The sequence below is a fragment of the Choloepus didactylus genome, chromosome 2, assembly GCF_015220235.1.
Source record: "Choloepus didactylus isolate mChoDid1 chromosome 2, mChoDid1.pri, whole genome shotgun sequence".
Taxonomy (NCBI): domain Eukaryota; kingdom Metazoa; phylum Chordata; class Mammalia; order Pilosa; family Megalonychidae; genus Choloepus; species Choloepus didactylus.
In genome coordinates, this window is record NC_051308.1 from 148102169 (window position 1) to 148116339 (window position 14171).

Here is a 14171-nt window from a genome sequence, read left to right on the forward strand (position 1 = left end):
ATCTGCAAACAATGACAGTTTTACTTCTTCTTTTCCAATTTGGATGCCTTTTATTTCTTTGTCTTGCCGGATTGCCCTGGCTAGCACTTCCAGCACAATGTTGAATAACAGTGGTGATAGCGGGCATCCTTGTCTTGTTCCTGATCTTAGAGGGAAGGCTTTCAGTCTCTCACCATTGAGTACTATGCTGGCTGTGGGTTTTTCATATATGCTCTTTATCATGTTGAGGAAGTTTCCTTCAATTCCTACCTTTTGAAGTGTTTTTATCAAAAAGGGATGTTGGATTTTGTCAAATGCTTTTTCAGCATCTATTGAGATGATCAATTGATTTTTCCCTTTTGACTTGTTAATGTGTTGTAATACATTGATTGATTTTCTTATGTTGAACCATCCTTGCATGCCTGGAATAAACCCCACTTGGTCATGGTGTATGATTTTTTTAATGTGTCTTTGGATTCAATTTGCAAGTATTTTGTTGAGGATTTTTGCATCTATATTCATTAGGGAGATTGGCCGGTAGTTTTCATTTTATGTAACATCTTTGCCTGGTTTTGGTATTAGATTGATGTTAGCTTCATAAAATGAGTTAGGTAGTGTTCCATTTTCTTCAATGTTTTGAAAGAGTTTGAGTAAGATTGGTGTCAGTTCTTTCTGGAAAGTTTGGTAGAATTCCCCTGTGAAGCCATCTGGCCCTGGACATTTATTTGTGGGAAGATTTTTGATGACTGATTGGATCTCTTTGCTTGTGATGGGTTGGTTGAGGTCTTCTATTTCTTCTCTGGTCAGTCTAGGTTGTTCATATGTTTCCAGGAAATTGTCCATTTCCTCTACATTATCCAGTTTGTTGCCATACAGTTGTTCATAGTATCCTCTTATAATTTTTTTAATTTCTTCAGGATCTGCAGTTATGTCACCTTTTTCATTCATTATTTTGTTTATATGGGTCTTCTCTCTTTTTGATTTTGTCAGCCTAGCTAGGGGCTTGTCAATCTTGTTGATCTTCTCAAAGAACCAAGTTTTGGTGATATTTATCCTCTCTATTGTTTTTTTGTTCTCTATGTCATTTATTTCTGCTTTAATCCTTGTTATTTCTTTTCTTGTACTTGGTTTAGGATTGGTTTGCTGTTCATTTTCTAGCTTCTTCAGTTGATCCATTAGTTCTTTGATTTTGGCTCTTTCTTCCTTTTTAATATATGCGTTTAGTGCTATAAATTTCCCCCTTAGCACTGCTTTTGCTGCATCCCATAGGTTTTGGTATGTTGTGTTCTCATTTTCATTCGTCTCTATATATTTAGCAATTTCTCTTGCTATTTCTTCTTTAACCCACTGATTGTTTAGGAGTGTGTTGTTTAACCTCCAGGTATTTGTGAATTTTCTAAGTCTCTGATGGTTATTGACTTCTAATTGTATTCCATTGTGGTCAGAGAATGTGCTTTGAATAATTTCAATCTTTTTAAATTTATTGAGGCTTGTTTTATGTCCCAGCATATGATCTATTCAGGAGAAAGTTCCATGAGCACTAGAAAAGTATGTGTATCCTGGTGATTTGGGATGTAATGTCCTGTATATGTCTGTTAAATCTAATTCATTTATCAGATTGTTTAGGTTTTCAATTTCCTTATTGGTCTTTTGTCTGGTTGATCTATCTATAGGAGAGAGTGATGTGTTGAAGTCTCCCAGAATTATTGTGGAAACATCAATTGCTTCCTTTAGTTTTGCCAGTGTTTCTCTCATGTATTTTGTGGCACCTTGGTTGGGTGCATAGACATTTACGATTGTTATTTCTTCTTGCTGAATTGCCCCTTTTATTAGTACGTAGTGGCCTTCTTTGTCTCTCAAAACATCCCTGCATTTGAAGTCTATTTTATCTGAGATTAATATTGCTACACCTGCTTTCTTTTGGCTGTAGCTTGCATGAAATATTTTTTTCCATCCTTTCACTTTCAGTTTCTTTGTGTCCCTGTGTCTAAGATGAGTCTCTTGTATGCAACATATTGATGGTTCATTTTTTTTGATCCATTCTGAGAATCTATATCTTTTAATTGGGGAGTTTAATCCATTTACATTCAACGTTATAACCGTGAAGGCATTTCTTGAATCGGCCATCTTATCCTTTGGTTTATGTTTGTCATATTTTTCCCCTCTCTCTATTAATATCCTTTATTGTACCCATACCGAATCTCTTTAGTACTGAACCTTTCTCCAAGTCTCTCTGTCCTTTCTTTGTTTCTCTGTCTGTAGGGCTGCCTTGAGTATCTCCAGTAGGGCAGGTCTCTTGTTAGCAAATTCTCTCAACATTTGTTTGTCTGTGAAAAATTTAAGCTCTCCCTCAAATTTGAAGGAGAGCTTTGCTGGATAAAGTATTCTTGGCTGGAAATTTTTCTCACTCAGAATTTTAAATATATCGTGCCACTGCCTTCTTGCCTCCATGGTGGCTGCTGAGTAGTCACTACTTACTCTTATGCTGTTTCCTTTGTATGTGGTGAATTGCTTTTCTCTTGCTGCTTTCAGAACTTGCTCCTTCTCTTCTGTGTTTGATAGTGTGATCAGTATATGTCTCGGAGTGGGTTTATTTGGATTTATTCTATTTGGAGTTCGCTGAGCATTTATGATTTGTGTATTTATGTTGTTTAGAAGATTTGGGAAGTTTTCCCCAACAATTTCTTTGAATACTCTTCCTAGACCTTTACCCTTTTCTTCCCCTTCTGGGACACCAATGAGTCTTATATTTGGACGTTTCATATTATCTATCATATCCCTGAGGTCCATTTCGATTTTTTCAATTTTTTTCCCCATTCTTTCTTTTATGCTTTCATTTTCCATTCTGTCATCTTCGAGGTCACTGATTCATTGTTCAACTTCCTCTAGTCTTGTGCTATGAGTGTCCAGAATCTTTTTAATTTGGTCAACAGTTTTTTTAATTTCCATAAGATCATCCATTTTTTTATTTAGTCTTGCAATGTCTGCTTTATGCTCTTCTAGGGTCTTCTTGATTTCCTTTATCTCTCGTACTATGGTCTCATTGTTCATCTTTAGTTCTTTGAGTAGCTGCTCTAGGTGCTGTGTCTCTTCTGGTCTTTTGATTTGGGTGCTTGGGCTTGGGTTATCCATATCGTCTCGTTTTTTCATATGCTTTATAATTTTCTGTTGTTTTTGGCCTTGTGGCATTTGCTGAACTTGATAGGGTTCTTTTAGGATTTGTAGACCAATTGAAGTCCTTATCTCTAATTTATCAGATCTACAGCTCCGTGGAGTACACTTTCTCTAACTAACCAGCAGGTGGCATCCACGAGCCACCTGTTCTCCACAAGCCAGTTCTCTCCTGCTTACCCTTTTTGGTGAGTGGGGGAGTGAGTCTTGTGGGGTCCAATTGGTGTACCAAGCTTGCGTGTGTAGTTGGTGTTGCCTGCCCTGTATATGGGGCGTGTTTCTGGGCAGTCAGGGAGGGGGGGGTGGCTCTAACAATCAAATCTCCCTGGTGATCCTAGAGTTTTAAAGCTGCTGCAATAGTCTAATCCTTCAGTTCAGTCCTGCCACAGTTTGTCTCTGCCGCTGACCCACAAGTCCTTGGTATTGGCGTATGGCTCCTGAGACTTGCAAGTGGGCCCCTCTTCCAGGCCATGCACCCCAGGTCCTCTGTTGAGGGATGACTGTGCTATGTCACAGGTGAGTGCCGTCCCCCCAGGGCAGTTCTGGGCTGCTGGGCTGTGTAGGGAGGCTCCCAGTCTGCTCAAATGATGGCTGAATGGGGCTTTGTTAATTCACACTGCTCTACCTTCCCAACTCTGGGACAATCAGCTGAGGTTGCAGGGAAGGCTAATGTCCACGCCCAGTTTTGTGGTGTGTGCCTGTTATTTGAAGCACTTCCGTCACACTGGGTTGTCTGGGGCAGCTCTGGGCTATGGGGCTGGCGATGGGCAGGAGTGTTTCCTGTCCACCAGGATGATGGCTGTGAGCGGACACCCCCCTTTTCTTGGGAAGTTGTGGTGTTTAGTGAATTTTCTCAGCCACTGGATTATTGCGTTTTGTCTCAGAGCTCTCCTAGTTCTGGTCTTGACTTGACCTGCCCAAATAGTAAGTCTTTGAAGCTTTCTGTATTGGGCTTCTTAGAGTAATTGTTTTAGAAAAAGAAAAAAGGATTAAAAACAAACAAACCAAAAAAAAAAAAAAAACAAAAAACGGGCCCTCCTCAGAGATCTAATGGGTTATTGAAATGCTAAGAGACAAAGCAACCAGGGCCATTAAGGAAAGGTCCACAGGGCAGAGAGATCAGCTTTTCTTCGGGATTTGCATATGCGCCTCAGGGCCCTTCCCCTTTCTATGTTCACCAGAACTCCAAAAATCCTCCGCTTTTATTTTGGAGTTTTTCGTGTTGTTTTTTTTCTATGTCTGTCTTCTCTCTGCTGGGCTGGCTGCTCTCAGATTCTCTGGTGTCTGGTCTCAGTCTATCTATGTTTGGAGTTTGGATCAGTAGAATGAGTTTCCAATAAGGGCTGCCACTGCAGTTCTCCCTTCTCCTTCCCGGAGCTGACAGCCCCTCCTCCCCCGGGACTGAGCCTGGCAGGGAGGGGCGCGGGTCCCCTGGCCGCAAAAACTTACAGATTTCGCTGATCTCAGCAGTTCCACGTTTTCATGAGTGTTGTATGAAGTATGCCCAAAGTCAGATTGCTCTGTGGTGTCCAGTCCACGCAGTTCCTGGCTTTGTACCTACTTTCCTGGAGGAGTAACTAAAACATACAGCTCACCAGTCTGCCATCTTCTCGTAGTATATTTAAATCTCAGGTCTTGAATTTCATATCAGGAGGCTGAATTCAGCCAAACTTTAATATGAAAATACCCCCAATCAAGGCACAAAATTGTACTTTAACTAGTAACACCTACCTTTCACTGAGTTGTTTTAAAACATGTATGCATTAACTGCTTTTCCCTCTGCTATCAATACAGTCAATATATGTGCATAACTCTTTATTATCTACATGGTGATTTTCTTGTTGAATAATGATCAGTAGCAGGATTTTTTGAACTACTTTCCCTCTCTACCTTGTCTGCTCTTGGCCACATGCCACCACCACCCAACTGAAATGTGCTCAGGGAGTATATTTTTAAGGTCAGCCTAAGAAAAAATAGGATTAGGAAGACAAAGCTACTGACCATGTAATATACTTTAGAGTCAGATATATAGGCATTTATGGATTATCTGTCCTTTTGCTTTCTTCTGTTATTTCATTGACTCAAGATATGCATTGAGAGGCTAGGGAGAAAAGGGGAGAGAGATAGGAAGGGTACAATCTAAACCACTAGAGCTAGTATTCATTGCAAGGGCCATGAGCTAGATCATAAGCAACTCATGGACAATGGCCTTATTTTACGCCTCTTCCATGTCTTAGAAAAATAGAACTGGTCTGAGGAAGGTGAATCCAGGTAGGGGGTGGGCTGGGGATCATGAGTGGAGGGAAGGGACTTACATTGGTTGGTATCTTGTGCAGACTGAGCTCTGCCCTCCCCACTCCTTGACTGCCTGGCCAACACCTGCGTTCATCCTTCAGGACTCAGCTCCTGTGTTTCAAGTCTTCTTCTATACGCCACATTCCCTTCATCATGGCCCTTGATCAATGTGTGTTCATATACCTCCCCATCCCCACAGGCTATGAACCTCTTAGAGACCAAAACCCTTTTTGATCTCCTGTCTTACCCCAGTGGAGTGTCAGTGGCATAAAATAGATAGCGAAAAATGCCAAATTAAAACTGAAAATAACATTTGTGCTGGACCTTGAAGACTAAGTAGCGTTTGCTAGCTAAGCAAGGCAGAAAGGCATTTTCAGGCAGAAAGAAAGAGGTGTGAATGTGCAAGACAAGTTCAAGTGAAGCAGATAGTCTGGGTAGAGGTGTGGCTGTAGCCTCTGGGAGGAATAGCGGTGTCCAGATGAGAAATGTCAACCAGGCAAGGCCCCTGAGAGACTTTTTGAGCTTCATCCTATAGGTGAGGGGACAGTAGCACTGATTTATGGTCTCTGTGGTTTGGGGCAGTATCACTGTTCCATTATAAATGAGGATGATAACTCAAGTTGCAGTTCGGGTTGTGTTCACCAGCACGGCTGAACCAAGTGTTTTGGCCAGAATCTGTTTCTATTGGTCAGTGCCCAGCTCTATTGATTTTTAAATATTTTGAGTATAATAAATACTACCTCCTGGAGCTGTTGGAATGATTAAACAAGAAAGGTTTGAGAACTAAAGTCCTCTGCAGTCATCAACAAGGTTTCTATACCTTCCATTGCACTCAACTAGACAGCAAGTATTTGGTCCAATGTGAATCTTTGTGCTCTAGCTTGACCTTTTTATTTGTTTCATTATTGTATTTGGTTTATTTATTGTAGAAACAGACAGGGCATTTTTTAGCAGCTGTGCATTTCCTGTCCCTTTGTCTTCCAGTTGCAGGGCATTTCCTTACCCTTTCTGGTTGAACCTTTCAGATGTCAGTTCACAGCACCCAACATGCAAGACAAAATTTATTGCAGTGCCTCAACCAACTCAAATAGCCCAAAGCTATTCAATCCAGGGGCTTTTTCCATATAGTGGGAAATGAATCGCATGTGTTATCTTCTAGATCTGCCAGGAAAATCCTTCTGGGATGTTTGCCCACTCCATTGGCATTTTTCAAAAGGAGCCCCAGTTGTCTACATTAACACCAGCAGGACCACTTCAGGCCTCCATTGTCATCCATCAGCCTCTTTGTTCTCTGCCTGAACTTGGAAGTTAAAGATGTGGGAGGCAGGATTATAAAGCCAACGTCTCCAAGGGCACGGGGCTGCCTTTATCCCTGAAGACCTCACCCCTGACACATCCTGGGTGAATTAGCCAAACTATGGCTGCTTACGCCGTGGCATCAGCAGAGGATGCCAGGCCTGTTTGATTATCAAGTTCAAGCAAAAAGAGAGCTTTAGAGATTTCTTTCTTTGGTTGCCGCCACTGGGCAGCATTTCCCACTTAATAGACAGTTTAATTTATCTATTAGTTAATGTGTTTGAATTAGAGTTGGAAAGGTCACAGTTTGAAGAAGGAAGCCTGCTGCTACTGCGGCTTCTCCTCCCAAGTGGTGTTTGATTTAGCTGTGTAAACAAATGACTCCATTCCCGAGAGGTCTTGGAACACAGCTGCCTGCCCTGGATTGAGTTCTAACCCCCTCCACCAGGGCAAACTCTGCTTCCTGGTGAGTATCAGCAAAACAACTGACAAGGAACCAGGACTTCAGACAAATGGTGGTGGCCCAGCCACACAGGTTAAGCTGCAGCAGTTGGAGACTGAAGAGGACAAAGAAATCCCTTTCCTTTTATTACTGCCATTAGCTGTCATAGAGTATTCTGAAATCTGGTTGCAGCATTTGCCCCAAATCTACCTCTGAGGACATAAGGCACTGTCATTTTCTTCGCTGAAGATGCCCTTTAAATTATTTCCCCAATAGTGGTGATATTTTTATGTCAAGCCGGATCTTGTCTACCTACATTCTTCCTCAACATCTCTGATCAGTATAGTTTCTCTCCATATAGAGCCATATGGCGTTTATGGTCTCAGCCTCATTAGAATCTGTGTTCCAACTTGAGTTAATCAGATGAGACCAAAGATATAAAAATCAAGGACCTTTGCTTCCCAAACACATAAACACATGCGTGCACAGACACACACATGGCATGTGCGCACACACACACACACACACACACATCCATCTTCATGCCCATTAGCCAAGATTCTAACTTCAGGGACCAAAGCAAATACCAATAGGAAATGAGGCCACTGGCTGTGAGGCAGGTGGCATTCTTATGAGAATTCAAGGGTGCATCATGAGTCATACCTTAGATGATGACCCAGGGAGCTCTGACTTGTGTCCAAGTGCTCTGCTTTGAACTTGGGGAGATTTGGTGAAGATGACATTCTGGATTAGCTTTAGGAGACCTTCTGGATAGAGGTTGTCTGATTTTCACCTCAAATAATGATCGGCCAGTGAACACCAGTGAGTGGGTTAGGATCCTCCCCATCCCAGGTGGGGCTTTGGCCTCTGTCCATCACATTGTTTTAATCAGATGAGTTGCTATAGATAAGCTGAGGACAGTTTTGTTCCCAGATGTATTGTTTAAAGAAAATAACTGCCCCCCCCCCATGATAAACAGCTGTCATGAACGAAAGGTGGCCTGGCAGCGATTTAAAAGTCAATAAACTCTATTGTCTTTTAAGATATTTTGCAAAATCACTAATAATACTGGCATTTATTGAGTCTTCATTATTTAGGAGACAGTAACTTAGTATACAGAGTGGTTAATAACAGACTCTGGAGCCAGATTGCCTGGGTTATGGTTGAAGACCTTAAACAAGTGACTAACTTGCTATGCCTCATAAATGAATTTGGAGTGACAAAATAATGACCTCATTAGGTGGTCATGAGGATTAGATGGGTTAATATGAGTAAAGCCCTTGGACCAATTTTGGGCACACTGTAAGCCTTTAATAGACATTGGCTTTTATTCTTACTGTGAGGCACTGGTTGAGCCCTATGCAAACCCTGTTTCATGTGATCCTGAGAACAAACCTATGAGATAGGTCCTATTTCCATTTTACAGATAGGAAAGTAGAGGCCACACAGGAAATGGCAGAGCTGAGCTGGCATTCGGGACCGTTTGATTCTTAAACACTATGCTATACCATTTTCCAAGAAGGGAATGATAAACCAACTTTTAAAATGGGTCATAAGGTCCAAGGTAGAACAGGAGTGTTTGACAACCTTTTAAGTTTTGTTTTTCCAGAGAGTATCAGAGTCCCAGTCTAGAGGGACACCGCAGGAAACATGACTGTGAATCAGCTGCCTGTTTAAACAGCCAGGATGGAGCCCACGTCACTACAGGAGTCAACAATGTCACTGAAAGCATCAGCTGTTTATTCCAAGATAGATTTCCCTTTAAGACATGAAAGGAGCGTTCAAAGAGAATGAGCTAGATTGCTCTGAAAGCCACATTATTAACATGTATTTTTTAAAAAATTTTTATTGTGGTAACAAATATACAACATAAAACATGCCATTTTAGAGCAAAGTCATGGAGTTAAACTCTAGAGTATAGCTTACCAGGAGATAGAATGAGGGTAGAGAATGGGGAGCTGATGCTTAATTTTGCAAAATTTTTAATAAGGGTGATTGTGAATGTTTGGAAATGGATAGAGGTGATGGTAGTACATTATTTTGAGTGTAATTAACAGCACTGAAATATGGGGGTGATTGTGGTTGAAAGGGAAAGTTTAGTGTCATTTATGTTACTAGAAGGAAAGTTAGAGGATAAACCATGGACTGTATTTATAGTGAACCCTGTGGTGGACGATGACTGTGGTTAATAGTGCAAATATAAGAACGTTCTTCCATGAACTAGAACAAACGTATGTCACTATTACAAGGTGATAATAACTGGGTGGTATATGGGGAAAATACAACTAATGCAAACTATGGAGTACAGTTAACAGTAATATTGTAATATTCTTTCATCAGTTGTAACAAAGATACCATACCAAAGCTAAGTGTCAATAACAGGGGGTATAAGGGGTATGGGATTTTTCTTTTTGGAGCAGTGAGAATGTTCTCTAATTGATAGTGGTGATGAAAGTACAACTCTGTGATCATACTGAAAGCCACTGATTGTACACTTTGGATGGATTGTATGGTAGGTGAATAAAACTGTTTAAATATATATATGCCATTTTAACCATTTTTGAGTGTATGATTCAGTAGCATCAGTGTACAATGTTGTGCTACCATCAACACCATCCATCACCAAAACTTTTTCATCACCCCAAACGGACTCTCTGTACCCATTAAGCAATAATTCCCCATTCCCCTCTCCCACTGGTCCCTGGTAAAAATGTATTTGTTTTTATTAGTTTTTTTTTATTTCAATGTATAATCAGTTATACTCTGATTAGCATCATAACACAAATTCATTTTACACTGATTTTTCCTAGTTTATTGTCTTAATGCAGGGCACACAGGATTATGTTCAAACCACACGGTAGTAAAGGGATTCTTCATGTGGCATTCAGGACTTAAATTTAAATCAATTCGACTCAATAAACACTCATTGAGTCCCTGTCATGGGCAAATACTATTCCAGAGACCACAACAAACAAGACATGGCTCCTGAGCTCGAGGAATTTACAATCTCTAGAGCTGTTCTGTCCAACACAGCAACCAGTAGGCACATGTGGCTATTTCAATTTAAATTAATGAAAATAAAAAAGTCAGTGCCTCAATTTTGCTACCCACCAGAGCTCAATAGCCACATGTGACTCCTAGCTAATATATTGGACAGGGCAGATATAGAATATTCCCATCATTGCATAAAGTTCTCCTGGACAGTACAACTCCAGGACCAGAAAAGTTCTAGTCCAGGACAACCTGCTTTGTGGTTGGAGTGTGCCTTATCTTATAGAATAATGTGTGGGGAACACCACTGCCCTTTAGGCTTGACGCTTATGCCGGTTTGGATATATTATGTCCCCCTGAAAAGCCATATTCTTTAATGCAATCTTGTGGCGGCAGACATTAATCTTTTTGATTAGTGTGTGACCTCTTGCTTAAATGTTTCCATGGAGATTTGACCCTGCCCGTTCAGGGTGGGTCTTGATTTGTTCACTGGAGTATTTAAGAGAGAAGCTAAGAACCAACACATACCCAGATGCTTGCTGATGCTTGGAGATGTTTGGAGATGCAGACAGAAGGACATTTGGATATGCTAAGAGATGAAGCCCAGCGTTTGCCCCAGAGAATCTAAGACAGGGCTCACAGATGCTTAGAGAGAAAGCCACTGGAATCAGAAGCTGAAAGCAATGCAGCCTGGGAGAAAGGACCACCAGACCCCAGCCACATGCCTTCCCAGCTAACAGAGGTGTTCCAGATATCATCGGCCATTCTTCAGTGAAGGTATCCTCTTGTTGATGCCTTAGTCTGGACACTTTTATGGCCTTAGAACTGTTACTTTGTAACCTAATAAATCCCCTTTATAAAAGCCAATCCATTTCTGGTATTTTGCCTAATGGCTGCCTTAGAAAACAGGAATAACGCTTGAAGACATAGATCAGATTCTGCTTCTGCATCTGTTGACCTTGGATAAGGGCCCTTTGCCCTCTGATCCCAGTTGCCTCACCAGTAAAGCAAGGACATCAGACCATCAACCTCTAAGATTCCTTCCATTCAAATGTCCTGTGAATTTTTGAGTGAATTGGTATAACATTCTTTGTGTGTCACAACGTACCACTAAGAAGAAACTGCTAAGAACTTTCATCTCCCAACATAATTTTGTTTTTCATTTTAGAAATTTATTTTCAGAGTTACAGTAGTGTTCAATATTAAAACTCTGTATATGCAGTTCTTATCTTGCCGAACTGACAATGTAAAATTATTACTCATTTTTATAGAATGTTGAGATCCCCTGGAAGAAAACATTTTATATCTATGAAATATATGTATGTATGACAAGGAGGCATCAGAACTAAACTGCTAGAGTACATGAATATATATATATATCAAATAAATATATTTAAGACTATCTCTTCCCTGCCCAAGCAGCAGACTGGCAATTCTGTGTCCCCTTAGAACTATTGCTGGATTAAGTACTGTCAAACATGGGATGCAGGTGTTTGGTTTCTGGCTGTGGTGAAAGTCTACATATGAAATTTACACCATTTATATAGCAAACCATACATTATTTCTGTCCAGGGGAAATGAAAATGAACATTTATTGAGAACTTTCAGTGTATGAGGGGCTTATATCCTTCACCTCATTTAAGGACGGGCCAATGTTTGCCTGGGCAATGCCTGTGAGAGAATGGCTGACTAAAGAAAATTCCGTTTCTCTTAACTTCATGATGTCTAACTATGCTTACTGCTGTTTCTTAAAGAAAAACCAGTTCAATTTTCTTTAAAAATAACTGTCTTCTCAGTATGACGTCACTTAAGCCTTGGTCTCTAGGTCTTCTCGTGCACCTGTGTTTCTCTTTCCCACGTGAGCTGGAAAGTTCAGTCTCCCTTTGTTTCCTTTCTTTTCATGGAGCAGACTGAGAAAATTACATGGGGCCCACTCCCAGGCCATGGGGTATGGCCTGGACAGTTTCGTTTGGGAGGCTGTGTGGGACAGGTCTGTAACACCGTGTTCAAACACAGCTACTGGGTGATAAGCAGCTTCTGCTCTCGGTGAGGGGCTCTCATGCCCCTGGAGTGGGATTCATGGGGAGCAAGCAAAAGGGTTCCGGTGAATGAGCTGGTTTACCTGTCTCGGTGGTGGCTTGTCTCTCCGGTCAGGTCCTTAGGTTTAGGTCATCTTTCTTGTTTTTTTTTATTTCTCCTGATAATAATTGTGGAATCAGATGAACTCGGACTTGATATCTAACCTGCTACCTTGGGGGATTTCCTCAGCCACTTTGAGCCTAAGTTTCCTGGGCTGCAAAATGAGGATAAATAAATAAACAGTTATAATTCCTGCTCTGCCTACTTTATGAAACAGTGCTGCACACGTGAAAGGGCTTTGTGTTACCGTACAATTCTGGGCACGTGAAGGGGGCTAGGCCTGCTCTTCTGAGTGGGAGGAACTCTGGGCTAGAAGTTGGGAAACGGGAAAAGAACCCAGGTCTGCCACTTTCTAGCTGCGTGACCTCAGCCAGTTTCCTCTTCCGGAAAGTTAGGATTCTGGGTAACTCACAGGCTCTCTGTCAGGATTCATTTTTTTTCCTTTGAGCCCACCTTGCATCAATTGCTAACTTCCAACCAGCCTTCCTGCTTTCCCCTTTGCCTGCTCCACCCCTTCCTGCCCGTCCCCCACCAGTGATCTTTCTAAAACATAATCAGATTCCATAAGCCCATATCCCTGCTTAAAACCCCACTGTAGCTCCTTATGGCTTTTTAAGAGTTTGTGTAGGACTCTACTGGTTTTTGCTCTGCATCCTGGGAAAACTCTTAGTCAGTTTGTCACCCTACAAAATCCAGAAGGGCAAACACAATCTGCTTCCCATTCGTCTTTCTAGTGCTCATCTCTGACCACTCAACTCCACCCACCCTAAGCCCGTCCTACTCAGGAGTCTCTCCCTCCAGGCAGCCTTCCCTGATCTCTCCAGGTAGACTTAGGTGTGTCCTTCCCCTGGGATTCCAGAGCATCCTGGGCTTACTTTCATCAGAACTGGATCATTCTTTATAACAATTGTTGATTTACTCCAAACCTCTCCCTCATTAGGTCTTGAGTTCCTTTCAGGAAAAGATTTTTATCTCTCCTTCCATGTATCCCTGGAGCCAAGCAGCCTCTGGCACACTGCAGACTCTCCCTAAGTATTTAGTGAACAAATTAATCAGGACAAGGCTATCTGACCTCTTATGAGTTACATTCTAAGAAAGAAACATCGACGCAAATGCCTGTCATGTATTACAGGAATGAGAGGTTAAGGAAAAACCAAGTACAAGGATAATATAGTGCTTTAATAAATCAACAAAAGTGGACTACCTCTAACGTTCAAATTAAAATAAATTCTTAGGTTTATTTTATAATAAATTGGATAATGTTTTGACTCTTCTGAGGTAGCAAGTGACATTTCAGGAAATTCCTCCTCCACCAGCATTACCTGTCAAAAAATTGGGACTGGACATTATTCCTCTGAGTAAATAAGTTTGGCTCTATTATTATTCTCTTTCTTCCTCCTTGTTCTTCCCTGTGTTAGTGTGTGTGGAGGCAGGAAGGTTCACCACTAGGAATGTTTCTCTCTCTTTTTAAAATTGTTTTATCATCAGGCTTTCTGATCTTCAAAGCCGCCTCTATGCAACGTGACCCCACTCCTTCACCTCCCCATGCTGAGGAGTGAGAGCAGGGAGTATTTTTGTCATTTTGAGGGATTGCATATTTAAAAGTCTTGGACAGCTGGATAGTGCGGTTCTTACTAAATCTGTTGGGCTAAGAGCAAGTCAGCATTTCCAAGCCCCCTTTCACCCTTAAATCTGGAGACATTGAAAAATTGGCACCAGACTCTGGAGTTAAGCAAACATGAAGTTTATAGGTCTTCTTACATTTGACCCACCTTCTGGCACAGCAGCCCTTATCCTCGGCCATCTTTGCAGTTGAAGCTTTGCTGTTGGTGCTCCTCAATATCTCTCAATCTTTGTG

General features: G+C 41.4%; 1 protein-coding gene across 2 annotated transcripts in view; it reads left to right on the top strand.

Moving 5' to 3' along the window:
* ABCA4 (ATP binding cassette subfamily A member 4) overlaps nt 1-14171 on the top strand; it is a 102145-nt gene that overhangs the window by 15053 nt on the left and 72921 nt on the right. The gene's annotated exons all lie outside the window — the stretch shown is intronic.